The sequence below is a fragment of the Saimiri boliviensis genome, chromosome 6, assembly GCF_048565385.1.
Source record: "Saimiri boliviensis isolate mSaiBol1 chromosome 6, mSaiBol1.pri, whole genome shotgun sequence".
Taxonomy (NCBI): domain Eukaryota; kingdom Metazoa; phylum Chordata; class Mammalia; order Primates; family Cebidae; genus Saimiri; species Saimiri boliviensis.
Genome location: NC_133454.1, coordinates 69603850 through 69622366, shown reverse-complemented (window position 1 = coordinate 69622366; position 18517 = coordinate 69603850). Strand labels below are relative to the sequence as shown.

Genomic DNA, 18517 nt, shown 5'->3' with positions numbered 1-18517 from the left:
TATTGAAGTGTCTGTCTTTTCTCTACTGATGATAATGGCGTCTCTTTTGTAAACCATGTTTGCTTATCCACATAGATCCATTTCCAGACTCCCTGTTCTGTTCTGCTGCTTTATTTGACTATCCATCACTTAGTATCATTTTTAATTATTGTAAGATGTAATTTCTAAAAGTCTTGTTGAGATTTGAGGACGAACTAAAAATCAAAATGTTCATTTTGCTACTGATAACGCAGCTTGGAAAATGGGGCTTTAGATCTGTAATAAAATGGGCTTGCAAAGTATCACTCAAAATTAAACTTATCCTCATAATCACAATGTGAACTAGAGAGCCACAGGTTTTTCCTACAGAGGCAGGCCCTTTACTGTATTGTCAGAGAGTAATCAAGTGACTTGTCTGCAGGAGCCCAGATAGGGCTGAGCCAAGAAAACCCAGATGCTGTTTTGCCCCCTAAATTCACCAATCAGAAAGGTTTATCCTCCTCTGAGAGAGTGAGAGGATGGGAAGAGTCAAGGGTGTTAACTCCTAAGCCGTGTTCCTTCATAGGAAGGGGAAAGGAAAATACCTCCAACTTTCTTGAAAATCTGGTAGAGAAAAGCTCCTGTGTAAGGTTGCTCTGCAAAACTCTTGGCTTTGCTTGACTTGTGAGTCTTGGAGTGATGTCACAGCTTTATGACATTGGGTCTTCCTAACTATGAACATAGTTTATCGCTTGCTTTTTTAAAACATACCTCTGTGAAGTTTATGATTTTCTACATAAAGGTCTATGCATGACTTATACTTAGTCTTATTAGCTTACAGTTTTGGTTACTGTTATAAATTTTTTTATTATAATAGTTAATTTTTTTGTGGCAGGTATACAGGAATACCACTGATTTTTAGTATTTTGAGAGCGTGTTCCGGCAACCTTTCTAACATTAATTACAATAGTTTGTTTTGATTCCCTTGGACTTTTTGTGTATACAATCATATTTTTAGTGAATAATGGTATTGTTTCTATTTTTGTATTTTTATAATTTTGTTACTTTTTCTTGTCTTTGTTTTATTACAGAATAGGAGCAGTGACAGTGGATATCCTTATCTTGTTTCTGACTTCAAAGAGAATGCTTCTAATTTTTCACCATTAAGTATTCTACTTACTATAGATTTGGGTAGATATCCTGCATTAGCAAAAGGAAGAATTTTTCTATTCTCAGCTTACTAAGAGTTGTTTTATAATCATGAATGTGTATATTTTGAATTTTATCAGATGTTTGTTTTGAATCTATTGAGATAACACTACATTTTTCTAATGTTAAACTATCTTTGCCTCCTGGTCATGATGTGTTTTTTTTCCTACATTATTGGATTCCTTGGCTAATTTTTTAGAATGTCTCCATCTGCAAACGGAAATGAGACCGTCCTACAGTTTTTCTTTCACATAAAATCCCTGTCTGATTTTGGTTAGAACGTGACCAAACATGATGAGATCATAACAGCCTCATCAAGCAAATTGGGATCTTTATCTTCTTTTCTATTCTCCCCAACGGTTTATATAAAATAGGAGGAAGTATCTCTGCCTTAAAGGAACCTAGGTAAAAAATAGTGTTTTTTGGTTGTTGCTGGGGAGAGTGGAACCTAGATAAAAACTAGTGTTTTTTGTTTATTGCTGGAAAGAGTATAGATTTTTAACAACTGATTTAATTTCTATAATGCTTTCAGGTCTATTGCTTTTCTGTTTCCAATTCCTCATTAACTCACTCCAGTCTGATTTTTAGTTCTGTAAGTATACTGAAATTCCTTTTATCCAGCTTGGGGCCTACTGAATTCCAAACATAGACCCAAACCCAAAGGTCACCTTTTGTCCTTGTCCTGTTGAGCATCTCAGTGGCACCTGGCCTTGCTGGCCCTTCCTGCCTTTCCGAAACACTCTTCCTCGTTGGCTTCCACAGGACTGCCCTTTCCTGGCTTTCCTGCTTCTGGCTTCTCCATGGTCCCACCTTAGTCCCTCTTCCCTTTTTCTCTCTCTACTCTCTTCTCTTTTTTCCTCTCCTCCTCCACCTCCTCTCTACTCTCTTTTTCTGTGTTCTCACCCATTCCCATCGTTTTGAAAACCATCTATATGCTTATGACTCCCAAAGTTTTGTTTGCAGTGTAAACCTCTCCTGCACACTCTGCATAGCCAGGCTCTTACTTAACTCTGCCCCTGGGAATATGACAAGCATCTCAGCCTCAACATAGTCTAAAACACTCTTTCCAACAGCATAATTCCTCTCAGCTAATGGGACCCTGTCTACCCAGTTGCTCAAACCAAGGAATCATCCTTGATCCCCTTCTTTTCTTCCCTCCTATCAGAGCAAATCTTACTCATCAGCAAGCCCTGTCACCACTACCTGCAGAATACGTATCAATCTGTTCACCTCCCGTCTCTGCTATTGCCACTGCAGTCCAAGCCAACACCTTTCTTACCCAAATAGCTGCACCACTGCAATTTGTCTCCCTGATTTCGCTCTCGTCCTGCCTCTGTCTTAACCACTGTCCAGCTTCAGTGGCGAGAGTAAAACCCAAGGTTTTTTCCAGTCTACTTAGCCTCTGCCTCATCTGATACCACTCCCTCTCCACTCTCACCTCCTGTCACTGTACTGGCTTCTGTGTGCTTATGTGAATAAGCTCTTTCCTGTCTGACTGGTCGCGCTTACTGTTCCTCTGTGTACAATGTGCTCTGTCTCTTCCTTCCTTCCTACCACCATCCTCACCTCATCGCCTCAAAGAGAGGGAACAGTTTCAGAAAAGCAGCTTTGTGAACACAGCAGCTTTATTGGCAATGAATAGACACCTTGGCTGAAATGCAGATTCATTTTAAGAATGAGGAGAATCTGGGCTTTGTGGTTCTTTGGCAATCCTTTTTAAGAAAAAGAATACAAAATTACAAACAAAATTAGAAATGAAAAGACATTTGGAATGAGAAACAAATCAAACAAATTACTGGAACCTTAGAGATTAGATCCCTTTCTTCTGAGATCTCTGTAGACAATTTACTCAAATTATTTCATAGAAATACTTGACTGCCCTTCTCCTCCTAAAACACTGTCACTTCCAGCAACTCTCAGTTCGAAGGTATAGAGAAGTTAATTGACTTTCCAGGCATAGTTGACCCATGAACCTGTAGCAATAAAACTAGAATTTAGGTCTCCTGGCACTGATGTAGCAAACCCATTAAGCTCCAAGCTCATACATTTATAAATGTAGTGCTCCTCTGTGCCAGCTGTGCCAAGCACATTAACACTGAGTGAACAGGAATGTGCCACTTTATGGTACTGTAATGAAAAATAGGCTACTAAAGTAGATGCAAAGTACTGCAAAACGAATGCTACGTATCAGTTCCAAGTAAAGATCACAGCAGGAAGCCAGGCTGGAAGTCACAAAGCTAAACAAAGCCGGAACAAGCACTTTGGGTCTCAGAGGAAATCTGAGAATTTCCGAGAGCAACCGTGGACTGAGGACTTACATCTCAAGCCCGCACTCCTTAGGGCAAAGGGTAAAAAAACTCAGGTTCCTAAGGGAGGCTCTTACATCTTTTCTAAAGCAAAACACTTCCATTTTCTGTGTGGTTGTTACCATTCACAGATGGGTCCCTGTGGAAGCAGATTGCTGTATGTTCTTTTGGTGCTGAGGATTTCATACTGGCTGAGGATCAGTGCATTCACTGAATTCCTCCTTATGGTAAGCTTCAAAGTTATGTGACAGCTTGTTTTGTTTTATTTTGTAAAGAAAAAGCTGTGATAAAAATTCTTTTAATGAAGTAATTCTTTTTCTTCCACATTATGAGAAGTTCTTAGCTGCTAATATCAGAATGATTGGCCTGATTAATTCTAAAAGGAACCTCCATTTTTTTATGAACACAGTTGCATGGGCCACGGCTCTCAGTGATTTATGCCAGGTCTTTCCAAAAGGAGTGCCCATTTTTTCATCCTAAGATTATAACCTAGTCATAACTGCCAAGCAACACAATTTTGAAAAGCAGAATTTCAGCTTAGAATCTGTGCTCTTGAATACTTTGATTAAAAGTCACCAGAATGTCATTTAAACATCCCATTTTTCTTTTACTATTGCCTGCAAAGTGATCCGAGACTCAGATTGACATGCACATGCACCGCCGATGTGGGTGCTGCGTTATGGTCAGGGAAGAATGTGCACACGAGCTGCTGCCTGATGGCTGCCTGTAAGGCGATAAGTTTAGAACTGAAAGAGATTATGTGCTGAGGTTGCTGTGAATGGGCTGCGTGATGGGGCCCCAGCATCCAGGTCCTGAGACAGTGCCTCGATTTTGTCTCTCCACCACTCTCCCACCCTTTCTCAACTGACCCCCAGGCATAGCACTCGCGTTTGTGACCTCCGTTCTTTACTTAGGCAAGTTCCCACTACCCAGAATAGCCTGCCCCTTACTCTGCCCTGTCCAGATGTCGCTCTCACTTCAAGATCCAGCTCATATCCTACCTCATTCATTCACTCACCCAACACCACAGTGGCAGATACAGAGATAAGTCTGTATTCCCTCAGTAGCTTAGATCCACTTCTCTGGCGAGCTTACCCACTAGGCTTTTGAGCAGCTTGGGTCTGGGGACCATGTCTTACTCATCTCTGTGGTCCCAGCTTGGCATTACAGAAGCACTAGAGAAGGGAATGAAGAGACCATCTGAGCTGTTCTGCTCATGGAATATGCTCCTTGAGCTTGTGTTCAAGGAGCTGACACTCTAATCAAGGCAGTGAAATAGGAACAAACAACATGTACTGAAAAGTAAAAAGTACAACATGCTGTAAGAAAAATAGATGAGTTCTTTTGAACATTCAGAGGAAGCCCTTTAGTTCCTGGTGTGAGGGGTGTAGACAAGCCTTCACTAAGGAGATGACATTTCAGTGGAGAGTGGACCTGGAGCAAATGAATTTGGCCACCTGAGGATTGGGGTATAGGACAAAGTAGGTTAAGAAACAGTGGCCCAATTAGGTGGAAGGACGAGGACTATGAATTTGAATACCAGCACCACCGTTTACTGTCTCTGTGACCTCAAACACGTTTAAGCTGTCTGCCTCAATCCCTTTACCTATATAAAATGAGGATAATGTGCCTACTTAATAGTGTGGTCATAAGAATTAAATATGTAAGTACCTAGCATACTGCCCGGCACTTAGTAATACTTAATAAGCAGTAGCTTTTATAATAAATAGATGAATCATAGTTACTATCTATCTATCTATCTATATATATATATAGATAGATTTTTTTTTTTTTTTTTTTTTTTTTTTGAGACGGAGTTTCGCTCTTGTTACCCAGGCTGGAGTGCAATGGCGCAACCTCGGCTCACCGCAACCTCCGCCTCCTGGGCTCAGGCAATTCTCCTGCCTCAGCCTCCTAAGTAACTGGGATTACAGGCATGCACCACCATGCCCAGCTAGTTTTTTGTATTTTTGGTAGAGACAGGGTTTCACCATGTTGACCAGGATGGTCTCGATCTCTCGACCTCGTGATCCACCCGCCTCAGCCTCCCAAAGTGCTGGGATTACAGGCTTGAGCCACCACACCCGGCCACTGTCTATATATTTTTAAAATCAAATTCATCCTTTGCTATAGGTGTTTTTACTTTGACATCTATGGTCGTCTTGCAGATAGGTGTAGAATATGGTTCTTGTTCATATTTTGGCTCCTGCTCTCTTGTATGTTAATGGTGCAGAATATTTACCATCTGTCTACATCTCTCTCACTTTCCCCTTGTCCTTTGTAAGACCACTCTGAGGCCTTAGAGATAAGTACCCTACAAATCTGTTTGTCTGCAAACTTTTTTTTTGGTACCTGCCTTCTTAGGTAACTCACCCATAGTTAGAAGTTATGAATAATAAAATCTCTTACTTGCAAAACTTTCTATGTTTTTACTTAAGCTTGGAAGAACCCTGTGAGGGTAGCTGGGAAAGAATAATGACCACTATTTTATAAACCAAAAAACTGAGACTCAGAGTGCCAAGCAACTTGTCAAGATCCCATGGTATAAGTAATGGAACTGGGACCAGAAACCCAGAGTATCTGACTCCTAATCCCATATTCTTTTTACCATATCACAGTGCCTTTTCTTGGGTAACGGCCATTCTGTTCCTTCTCTGCCCATCCCCTGCTCTCCTGTCTCTGTGCCACCTCTCTAGGTAGTGCCTCCTACCTTCCTCGGGGAAATCCACCAGAGTCAAATCCAGAGCACTGGAAAGATACACTGCAAAATTAGGCGGCAGGCCTAGTGGAAACATTTCTTGTTGTTTATTCTACCCCGTTTACCTCGGAGAGGGAAGAAACTAAATGTCATAAAACTTTGGGAAGAATTTAAGAACTTTAAGACTGAAAGAAACAAAAATGATCATGTTTCATCTTCACTGGTTAAGAAACAGGAACACGGAAGAAGGAAGTGTATGGGTTGGGTAGTGGCCTAAAGCGTATTTGCCCATAGTGTTTGTGGAACGCGTCCTGGAATGACATGTTCTTTTCTCTGAATAAGAAAAAAGAAGAAGAAAAAGAAGATAAAAGCAAGATTTCAATATAATTTTTTATCCTAAGTTTAATTTTTCCTGATTATAAACCTTAGACTCTGTAGTACCTTCATGCATGACAGTGTGATACAGAGGAACGAATGCTAGATTTGGGAATCAGAAAATATAGGTTCCAGTTTCACTTCTGTCACTTAATTTCATAAGTTGTTTCTGAGTATCAGCTTTTTAAAATGGAGTTAATAGCACCAGTTATTGGGAAATATTTCCCAAGCATAGTTTTTGTAGGCCAAATGAGATAATGTTTGTCAAAGTGGTTTATAAACTAAAATGAACTGTAGAAAGCATTATTAAATATTAGTTTTGCATTTGACAATTCATTAAGTGTCTCTTCTGCATATAGATTATTCAGGAGACAACGGAAGACTCGAAAGTGTAAGATTTTCCCTGCCACTGCTTAGTTGACAGTTGTTTAGTGTACAATCTAGATTATTAGATAAGACACATTAAATATTCTGAAGGACGTGACTTGCAGAAATATTCCTGTACGCTGTTCACTCCCGCTGTGTTTTGGGACTTACAAGCTGAGGCCCGACTTTAGTGTGTGGCCCGCCGCAGTCGGGGAGGGCAATGTTGGGTTTACTTATTTTGTTTTAGGACCAGGCAAGCTATGTTTAAAGAGACAGAATCAATCTCAGTGACCTTAATAATAGGACAGAGCACTGAGAAGTATCCTTGGTCAAAAGCATGCTACAGTATTTCTCCAAACTACTGTTAAGTGTTTAACAAGCACCAATGTTTAATATTGGGAGAAGCAACTCGTGGCTTTATGTGAGGCCATCTCACTTCAGTGGTAAAATCTCCAAATAGTGCTTTTAATATATTTTATTGCACTTCAGGTTCTGGGGTACATGTGCAGAACATGCAGGATTGTTGCATAGGTACACACATGGCAGTGTGGTTTGCTGCCTTCCTCCCCATCACCTATATCTGGCATTTCTCCCCATGTTATCCCTCCCCAACTCCCTACCCCCTGCTGTTCCTCTCCTAGTCCCCCCCAACAGGCCCCAATGTGTAATGCTCCCCTCCCTGTGTCCATGTGTTCTTGTTGTTCAACACCCACCTGTGAGTGAGAACATGCGGTGTTTGATTTTTTTTCTGCTGACCTGTTTCTGATGTAGTCTTCTATTTCTTTTGGTAAGCAGAATCAAGCTAGAGCTTTAAATAAAAGTATTAAAAGAAGAAAATACCTAAGAACTTTGACACATTTTAGGAAAATGTTTTTTCAGTAAACTGAGAGTAACGAAAATCTAGAATAAGTGAGCCAGTCTACTTTCCTTAAAATCAAGTAATGATCTGGTAGTTCTGCTTTTACGCCAACCACTTACCCTTGAAAATGAGGCAGTATCCAGTATTTAAATCTTTACAAAGCCTTGCTTTTTAGAAACAGATCTACCCTCCTCCCTTCCTTCCGTCATCCTTATGCTGAATTCAGAACTGAAATCTGGCAGATGACCCTCTAGGGAAGTGAAAAACATGTTGTCTAGCTGACGTTGGTTTTTAAATTTAGATCAAATAACATTGTCTTTGAAGTCTCAAGAGTCCTACTTAAGGTAGCTGTATCAGATAGGCTTGCCTTTGAGAGCATTTCTTGCAGGCCGGCACCCCTAATAGGAAAAGTTAAGCCTAGTCAAAAATAAATGAAAAAGAAAGTTTTATTGGAGTTATTTACTCTAAGATAGCTGTTTCAGAAGGAACCTTGACAAGTCATCTCCTTGCCTCTAGACAGGAACACACAAGGCATGTGGGTATCTGCAGTATTTTAAAAGACCTTTGGGGACCAGGCTTCTTCCATAACTCATTCCAGAGTTTAAAAACCCTCACTTCAGGAAATTCTTCCCTATATTTAACTTACAGGCCCCTCCTGCGGTTAACACCCATTTCCACGTTTTTCTGCCTCCAGTCAGGACGGAGAACAGCTGGCCAACATCCTTTGTGCACTAACCCTCTACTGGCGACTGAAAGGCACCTGGGTACCCCCATGCCGCCTCTCCCCTCTTCCAGCAACCAAGTCTCTGAACCAAACTGAGATCTCTGTACTCGTTTTTACTTGGGTCTTCTTTATTTCTATTTACTCCTTTTGATTATAAAGTAGTATGTGCCCAATGAACAAAATTTGAAAGTTTAAAAAATAAAATATACAGAAGGGAAACAGTAGCACCATAATTCAGGCATAAAAAAAAATCGCTGCTGTGTTAGTCAGTTTTCTTTGTATTTCTTTTCTAATTCAGATCTTACCATCTGTACCAACACCTTTCAATAGAAATAAGAGTATGAGCCATACAGATGCATTTAAATATTCTGGCAGTCAATTTTTAAAAAGGTAAAAAGAAACAGATAAGCTAATTTTAAGAATGTTTTATTTAATTCAAATAAAAGCCAAGTTATATATCTAAAATATCTTGTAAACATGTAATCAACATTTTAAAGATTATTAATAAAATATTTTGCGTTCTCTTTCTTCATACTAAGCCTTCTGAATCCAATTTACACTTATAGCACATCTCGAGTCAGACTAACCACATTTCAAGTTCAGCGGCCAGTTTTAGGAGTCATATTGGACAGCACAGTCCTTACAGCCTTTTTGTATAACGTCATGTCTTAACTGTTTTATCAATGCCCTTAAAAACTTTTAGCATCATGTTTAATGGCTATGTAGTATTTCATCATTTAGACTTACTATAACAATATCTTGAGGCAGTTCTGTTTTTCTCAACACATTGCCAAAAAACATCACCTAAGTGTTTCCTTTTGCACACAACTAATTAAATTCATTTATACATAAAACAAGTATATCCACTGAATATCTGTGTGCTCTGTACCAAGTTATATTGGAAAGTGGAGGAGTGGGTTTCCAGAAATAAAGACTAGATCCCTCCCATATACTGTTTACAAGGCTTGGCTTCACAGTTGGACTGCACACAAATACTGTATTTTATTCTGCCTTAAATGCCCTTCATTTCTTGCTCTGCCCTACCCCCAACACATACACACTCTGCCTGGTTAGCTCCCACTTATCCTTCGAGGTGCCAATCAGATTATCACCTCCTCTGATAAGTCTTCCCACTGATTACTGACTCCCTTCTTCATTGTAATACACAAAGTGTGTATTGTTTTCAGAGCACCATGGTGTTCTGGTTGTTGGTTCACTCTGTCTTCTTTATTAGAGTGGGAATTCCTTAATGATATGAACCTTATTTTATACATCTCTTTATTTCCAGAACCTCAAAAACTGTCAGGCAATGAAATGTGAATTTCAGTAATGTCTGAAATATGTGTCGAAATGCAAGTGATCATATTAAGGATCAGCTGGATGGTAAAAAAACAAGTACTACCTTCAGAGTTCTAAGAGATCACTTTAGATTGGCATGGTTAAAGAAGGGATGAATAAAGGAGTTAAAGGAATGAAGGCATTAGTGAACGAGTTAAAGAAATGAAGGAATTAAGAATGAAAGAGTTAAATAAATGAGTTAAAGAATTAATGAGGTCCAGGTACAGTGGCTCAGCACTTTGGGAGGCTGAGGCAGGTAGATCACCTGAGGTCAGGAGTGAGGCCAACGTGACTAATACAGTGAAAACCTGTCTCTACTAAATACAGAAAATTAGCTGGGGTGGCACATGCCTGTAATCCCGGCTACTTGGGAGGCTGAGGCAAAAGAATCGCTTGAACCTGGGAAGTGGAGGTTGCAGTGAGCCGAGATTGTGCCATTACACTTAAGCTGGGCAACAAGAGCTAAACTCCGTCCCAAGGGGAAAAAAAAAATGAATGAATGAATGAATTAGGCCAGATATGGTAGCTCACACCTGTAATCCCAGCACTTTGGGAGGCCGTGGCCGATGGATCACTTGAAGGTCAGGAGTTCAAGACCAGCCTGACCAACATGGTGAAACCCCATCTCTACTAAAAATACAACAATTAGCTAGCCAGGCATGTTAGTGTGTGCCTGTAATCCCAGCTACTTGAGAGGCTGAGGCACAAGAATCACTTGAACCTGAGAGGTAGAGGTTGCAGTGAGCCAGATTGCACCACTGCACTCAACCTGGAGCAAAAAGAGTGAGACTTCATCTAAAAAAAAAAAAAAGAATGAATAAATGAATGAGTTAGGACTTGAATTGGGTTTTAGAAGATGGGCATACTTAAATGAATTGGAGAGGGATTAGTACAAAAGTCACTGAGATGCGTGTACTAAAAAGCAGTTTTTCAGCAGGCATTCTTTAGCACTGGGGTCCCCAATCCTCCACCATGGACCAGTAGCTGTCCACGGCCTATTAGGAACTGGGCCTCATAGTAGGAGGTGAGCAGAGGGCAAGCTAGCATTACCCCTGAGCTCTGCCTCCTGTCAGATCAGCAGCAGCATTAGATTCTCATAGGAGCACAAACCCTATTGTGAACTGCACGTGTAAGGGAGTGTGCTCCTTATGAGAAGCTAATGCCTGATGATCTGAGATGGGAATGGTTTCATCCAGCCACCTGCCCCGGTCCATGGAAAAACTGCCTTCCATGAAACCGGTCCCTCGTGCCAAAAAGGCTGGAGACCACTACTTTAGCATATGTTGATAAGTATCAATAAATAAGCATCCTTCTGGATCTAGTGCATTGTAGTAAGTTTCAAGAAGATTTAGTGATATGATCTTTGCCCATCAAAAGCTGACAAGTGTTGGCAGCATTAGAAATGAGCACTGGCTGCTTCATGATGACCTTGGATGCCGGCTGTGTTTTTTGTTTGTTTGTTTTGAGACAGTATCTCACTCTGTTGCTCAGGCTGGAGTACAGAGGTGCCAACCTAGTTCGCTGCAACCTTGAACTCCTGGGCTCAAGTGATCTCCCCACCTCTGCCTCCCAAAGTGCTGGGACTACAGGCATGAGCCACCCCACCCAGCTGTGACCTTTGGGTTTAAGCTCAATTTAGGTATAATTCTCTGTGTTTTGTTTTGTTTTAGCCTCTGGACCCATCTGAGGAAAGTCCATCTGTGTTTTAATTTTGAAGAGTTTAAATATCATTTTATATGATATTTATTCTACAATTCTTCTCTTAATGGATAGCATTATATAATAGGTAATATCATTACAGCTAATATCAAGTGACTATTACTGCAAACCAGGCACTCTTCCAAAGCACTTTGAACACAGTTAACTCATTTAATCCTCACACAGCCCTGTGAATTAGGACCCACTAACCTCTCCCACCTTACAAATGAGGAAACTGAGGAACTGAGGGGTTAAATCACTTAAATGTAACACAACCATCAAGTGGGAGAGCTAAGATTTGAGCCCAGGCAGAACGGTTTTAGAAGCCCTGCTTTAACCATTACATGGACAGCCTCTCTTATAACTATGTTAAGAATAAGGTATTTTACACAAGGGATCATTTAGCATCTGGTGATGCCAGAAAAGGAATCTTGTTATTACAGCCTTCTCCTGGTTTTCTTCATTCCTCTCTGAATGCTCCTTCTTATCTCATTCAGAGGCTCCTCTTCCTCTACCTCATCACGAAAAGCTGGAGCTCCTGAAGGCTCAGTCTTGGGCCCTTTTCTCTCTCACTTTATTCTTAGTGGAGGTAAGTTCTGACATCAGAAATTTCCCCCCGTACATTTTCACAGCACATTCTATGTGCCCATGTGTTTTTCTCTCTCCTATCCCAGTCACCATAAGCTCTTTTTTTTTGTGAATGGAACCGCTTTCCATTCTTTTACACTAGCCAGGAAGCCAGGAAAAAACCTTGGTTCCTCCTTTTCTTCCTCACCGTTATATCCAACTCTGGCAACTCCTGCCAGTTTCCCCTGCTATTTGTATTTTTCTGTGTCTATACATTTCCATTCTGATCTGCACCTCTGTTACCTCTCACCTGAACTACTGTGCAGCCTGCAGCCTCCTGCCATCCCTCTGGGCCCCTCCAGTCCGCTCTCCAGCTACAGCAAGAGTGCACTTTCCAAAATATCAATCTTTCTACCTCTGACACACACACACACACACACACACACACAGACACACACACACTCACTCACTCACTCACTCACTCACTCTGTATTCCCTGATCCTACGGAGCTCAGTCTGCATGATCTAGGCCCCTCCAGTCCGCTCTCCAGCTGCAGTAAGAGTGCACTTTCCAAAATATCAATCTCTCTACCTCTCTCTCTCTCTCTCTCTCCCTCTCTCTCTCTCTCTCTCTCTCACACACACACACACACACACACACACAATCACTCTGTATTCCCTGATCCTGCGGAGCTCAGTCTACGTGATCTAGACTTCATTTTCCTCTTCAGTGTTATCGTCTACCATAGAACTCTTCACTCACTGACCTTTTGGGTCCTCAAGCATTGTTGTCTTTCTTGACAAAAGGCCTTGGCAAATGCTGTTCCTGCGGCCTGTAAGATGCTGTCCTCACCCACCCATTCTTTACTGGTAAAGAACTCTGCTAGCCCTTCTAATCTTGGCCTTTTCTGTCGGGGTCAGATCTCTGCCATAAGCACTTTGAGCCCATGTCCTCCTGCATAGCGTGGGTCAGAGGTGGTGGTTTGACATTGATGTCTGTGATCTGTGATACTTGTCTGTCCTCTCTCATTAGATAATAAATTCCATGAAAACATGAACCATGGCTTTTTTCCAATTATTATTATAGCCCCAGAGTCTAGCACAGCACCTAGTGTATAATAAATACTTGGTATATATTTGAATAAGGGAGTAAATCAATTAAATTGTTAGTGTGTTCTGTTAATATACATAGTTTTGTACTCTGCCTCCTTTAGGAGTATAGGAGAGTACAAAAGATAAGGTTACCAAGACGTCATCTCTAGAGTCCCAGTCTCTTACTAAACAGTAATTAAATGGCAGATAACTATAACTCAAGCACTTCTCCCCAAGACCTCCAGCATCTCTGAAAATCGTGACAGAGCTGTCCATTTTTCCACCTAAACCCTCATAGTTTGGCTCATGTAAGAGTTTATCGGAAATCTGATGGTAGGTCAGCCTTAGCAGTATCTTTCAAAGACTTCATCTCACAGATTCTGTCATTGGCCTTGGGAGTCTAAGGCATCCTTTAGCTCCCTTCCAAGTCTAGTTTCTAAATTCTGAAAGCATTCTTTGACCAGGGTTTTAATTTCCCATTTGGGTTCCTTCTGAGGCTGGGTTCTGTGAGATTGCTGTTCCTCTGGTTTCCCTGGCAAAGGTAGGGTTTTTTGTTTTTTTTTTCTCCCTGGTTTCCAGCATAAACCATTTATTATTCCCAAGTCTCAAGTGCTGTCCAGACACTCTGAGTGGTCCCCAGGTATCATTCCTGGCATCTCTTTCCTGTTCTGTACATGTTCTCATGTAGGATGTTACTGAAGCCCTATATAAATGACATCAAGATGGGCTATGTCTGTTTCTACAGACCGTTTTACAGTCCTCATAATGTTGGTTGCCTGACTGTGATTTTAGTACATTAATTTGTATGATGATTTCTTAAAGTGAAAGTTGATGAATGAAGTGGTTGACTTGACCCCTCCCAGGACCTCTCTTTGTCTCCCTGGAGAACCACTCGGTATTCCCTGATCCCACAGAGCTCAGCCTGGAGCCTAGCTGGCCTCCAGATGGGGTGTGGGCAATAGGCAACCCCTCGTCCTCTGTCCACTGGCCCACGCTGGGCGAGGGAGGTCTGATGGCCACGCCCTCACATCGCCAAACCTGGGGAACTGGATTTCTTCACCTTGCTTATTTTGTCCTTTGCCTGTGGAACTTTCTCTTTCACCAATTCATCTTTCCATCACTACTCAGTTTAAATAAAACCCAAAGCCTGCCTTGTTCAGTTATACCTTTTTATACTCTGTTTTTATTTAGTCAGACTTTGGCAGGAAAACCTTCCAAGCGGAGCCCATGGGAAAAGTGACCATTGGCACAGATTTCAGGCTATGCTTTTACTCCAATATTGTTTCTATTTTTATTTTGTTTCATGTTTTTGTTAACATCCAGGGCAAAGATTAAGCACTTACACTTATCTGGTAATGGTGAGAGGCCCTTGGATTGCTTGCCTGCGGCCTGGAGACTGCATGCTTAAAACTATTAACCCCCAGCTACCTCCCTGGAGATAAGATCTAGCTGTTAAATTTGGCTTTCCCTAAAGGAGGCTCCTGCTTGATCTGAAAGAGGGAAAGAAGAAGGATAAATCCCAACCTTTGCTGAGTTTTGAAAAAGGATAGTAGCTTAATTTATGGAGGTTGTTTTTTTAAAAAAACTAACTTTATGTCATAATTTCTCAGCTGCCAAAAGACGTAATTCTACCTCAGCTTTGCCTTGGCAACCTGCTTTTGGCACTCTGTGCAGGCCTGTCATTGCTCTGCATTATTTAAGCAGTAATCTTTAAGAAGGTGAGAAACTATTATTGCTTTTTAACACAGTTGACATGATATTGGCGCAGAGTAGTACCTAGAGCTTCAAACATTTCTAGTGGCCGTAAACCAACTTAAACACCTTCATGTAGAGGTCTCACTGCCATGAGGTCATAGATTGCTACAAGAGGGGGGAAAAAGAAGAAGATCAAATGTTGTTTAAAAGTCTTTTTTTTTTTCTTTTTAAGTATTCTTATTCCACTGAGTTGTAGCTGTAGGTTTTGGCCAGGAGCCAGACAATCAAGATTTAGTATTTTGACCAGCTGTGATCTAGTAATGTCCCTCAGAGGAAGCATTTTGTAGGGAGGGAAAGACACATATTTGAGACTGTGAATTGTACTCTGTCCTCATACTTCACAGTGTGGGACCTGGTTGTAGACAGATGAAACAAGTACAAGTGAATCTAAAAGAGAATTAGGAAAAAAACTGTTTCAGATTCTTAAAACCTCACCCCAGCTTCAAGAACTCTATTGATGTGGTAAATCTTTACATGCTTTCTTTATTCCATCTTCCTTTAAGTTTCCACATTTCCATCAGTTCATGGCAGAATTTATTTCTGCTAATCACTGATGCTTAGAATGCCTAACAGTATAATAAGTGTTATAAAGTCAGAAGAGCAACACAAACTTAATGTGGGCATGAAGAGAAGAAGGGAAATATACCAATCCACTTAAGCTAAAAATTATTCTCATTCTCACCCTGTCCTCAGATAGAAGTAGAGATCAAATGTAGATGTTTTGGTGGCAACAAAACGCTTGAGATCCTAGGGGCTAGGAGAGAGAAGGAAATTAAGAATCAGGTAGACTGGCTTGGTTAGATCACATCTTTCTACCTAGTGGCTTCATGACTTTGGTCAAGTTACCTAACCTCTGTGCTTCAGTGCTTCAGTTTCTTCATCTGTAAAATGACTATGATGTTTGGAATACTTCATAGAGATGTCATAAGGATTAAATGAGACCATGTATAAAGCTGTTAACAGAGTGCTTAATCCATAGCACTTTATAAATTTTAGTTGCTGTTGTTTTATTATTATTAATAATTTATTGGGGACTTATTCATTGTACTAAGAATTTTACTGGTATATCTCATTTAATCCTTACTGCAGTAACTGTTGGGTAGATATAAGCGTTTTGCAGAAGAGGAAAGAGGTTGGGAGCGGTGAGGTGCATCGTCAGTGTCTCCTGTTTCCTAATGGTGGAGCTCCATGTGGAGCTCAGGAACATGACATATGGGAATTGTGGAAATGGGAATCACATTTTGAACTGGTGCTTTCTTGTCTTCTCTCTCCCAATCTCTTTTCTGTAAAAGGAGTCTATAGCTTCAGGGAGGAAAACCAAGAGGAAGAGGAGAGGGAAATGATGGGGCGAGGATGGTGGAATAAAGGAAACTGGGCTCTACCATTTCCTGGGTTGGCTTCATGGCAAGGTATTTGCATGGCAAGGTGTTTATATAATGGTTACAAAAGTGCTGAATTTGTCAGAGAAATAGAGAATTTCTCCCTCTTAAAAAAAATTCTCACCAGGCTCAGCGGCTTACGCCTGTAATCCCAACTCTTTGGGAGACCAAGGTGGGCGGATCACCTGAGGTTGGGAGTTCGAGACCAGTCTGACCAACATGGAGAAACCTCGTCTCTACTAAAAATACAAAATTAGCTGGGCATGGTGGTGCATGCTTGTAATCCCAACTACTTGGGAGGCTGAAGCAGGAGATTCGCTTGAACCCAGGAGGTGGAGGTTGCAGTGAGCCAAGATCATGCCATTGCACTCCAGCCTGGGCAACAAGAGCAAGATTCCATCTCAAAAAAACAAACAAACAAACAAAACTCTCTCCCTAAAGCTAAATTCATGCAGAAAAAGGATGCATCAGGGGTTTGGGGACAATTGGAATGTACCTCAAAGAATTCTGGGAAGTTCTTGTAGTCCCTAAGCAGTAGATAGATCATGTAAACAGAGAAATTTTGAGCATTTCTACTTTATTCAAAGCTTTCCCCACCTCATGTCCCCAAGAAAAAAAGAAAACATACTAGGATTGTGTTTCACATTGAACAGATTAAATCTGTTGATGGATTGCGGTCTTTTTTGCCAAATCTCTTTTATGCTTTTTTGTTTGTTTTTTGAGACAGAGTCTCACTGTGTCACCCAGGCTGGAGTGTGGTGCCACGATCTCGGCTCACTGCAACCTTCACCTCCTGGGTTCAAGAGGTTCTCCTGCCTCAGCCTCCCATGCAGCTGGGATTACAGGTGCCCACCACCACACCCGGCTAATTTTTATATTTTTAATACAGATGGGGCTTTCGCCATGTTGGCCAGGCTAGTCTTGAACTCCTGACCTCAGGTAATCTGCCCTCCTCAGCCTCTCAAGCCACCATGCCTGGCTTTTTTTTTTTTTTGAGGTGATTGGGGCGGGGGTCTCACCTTCATCCAAGCTGGAATGCAGTAGCATGATCATAGCTTACTGCAACCTCAACCTCCTGGGCTCAAGTGATCCTCCCGCCTCAGCCTCCCAAAGTGCTGGGACTACAGGCATAAGCCATTGCACCTGGCACCTTACTTCTCTATTTGCTTCTTGCGGCTAGCTCCCTGCTGCACAGAGTGGAGGCGTAGGAAGGCGGTGGGAGGATTCCTGTTTGTTCCTGCTTGAAACAGTATGCTGTATAGGAGACACAGTAAAGGGAAGGAGATCTGGATCCCAGTCCTTCCACCTATTACCCTGTGTTCCTGTGCAAGACATGAATGTGTCTCAGTTGCCCCTTCTGTAAAATGAGGATACTACTTCGAGAATTTAAAGCCCACTAAAGTTGATCATAATGACAGCAACCACAGTTACAACCACCACTGACACCAGTGTCTATGCCAGGCATCCTGCCTGTGATTTTAAGCACATTATTTTATTTAATCCTTACTGTAGTCCAGTGATCTATTTTATAAAGGGGAAGCCTGCCCACAGTCATGTAACTCAGGGATCTCCAGCCTCCAGGCTGCACAGCAGGAGGTGATCAGGGGCAAGCAAGAATTACCCCCTGAGCTCTGCCTCCCATCAGATCAGCCACGGTATTAGATTCTCATAGGAGCATGAATCCTATTGTGAACTGCACATGTGAGGATTCTAACGCCTGATGATCTGAGGTGGAAGTTTCATATCCCCACCCCCAAGTCCGTAGAAAAATTGTCTTCCACAAATTTTAGTTGCTGTTATTTTATTATTATTAATACTTTATTGGGGACTTACTCATTGTACTAAGAATTTTACCTGTATGTCTCATTTAATCCTTACTGCAGTAACTGTTGGGTAGATATAAGCATTTTGCAGAAGAGGAAACACAGGTTGGGTGCAGTGAGGTGCATCATCAGTGTCTCGTGTTTCCTAATGATGGAGCTCCATGTGGAGCTCAGGAACATGACATATGGGAATTGTGGAAATGGGAGTCACATTTTGGACTGGTGCTTTCTTGTCTTCTCTCTCCCAATCTCTTTTCTGTAAAAGGAGTCTATAGCTTCAGGCAGGAAAACCAAGAGGAAGAGGAGAGGGAAATGATGGGGTGAGGATGGTGGACTAACGTCCCTGGTGCCAAGAAGATTAAGGACCACT

General features: G+C 41.5%; 1 protein-coding gene across 3 annotated transcripts in view; it reads left to right on the top strand.

Moving 5' to 3' along the window:
- The window catches only part of UVRAG (UV radiation resistance associated), a 302584-nt gene that overhangs the window by 273716 nt on the left and 10351 nt on the right, over window positions 1-18517 (top strand). The gene's annotated exons all lie outside the window — the stretch shown is intronic.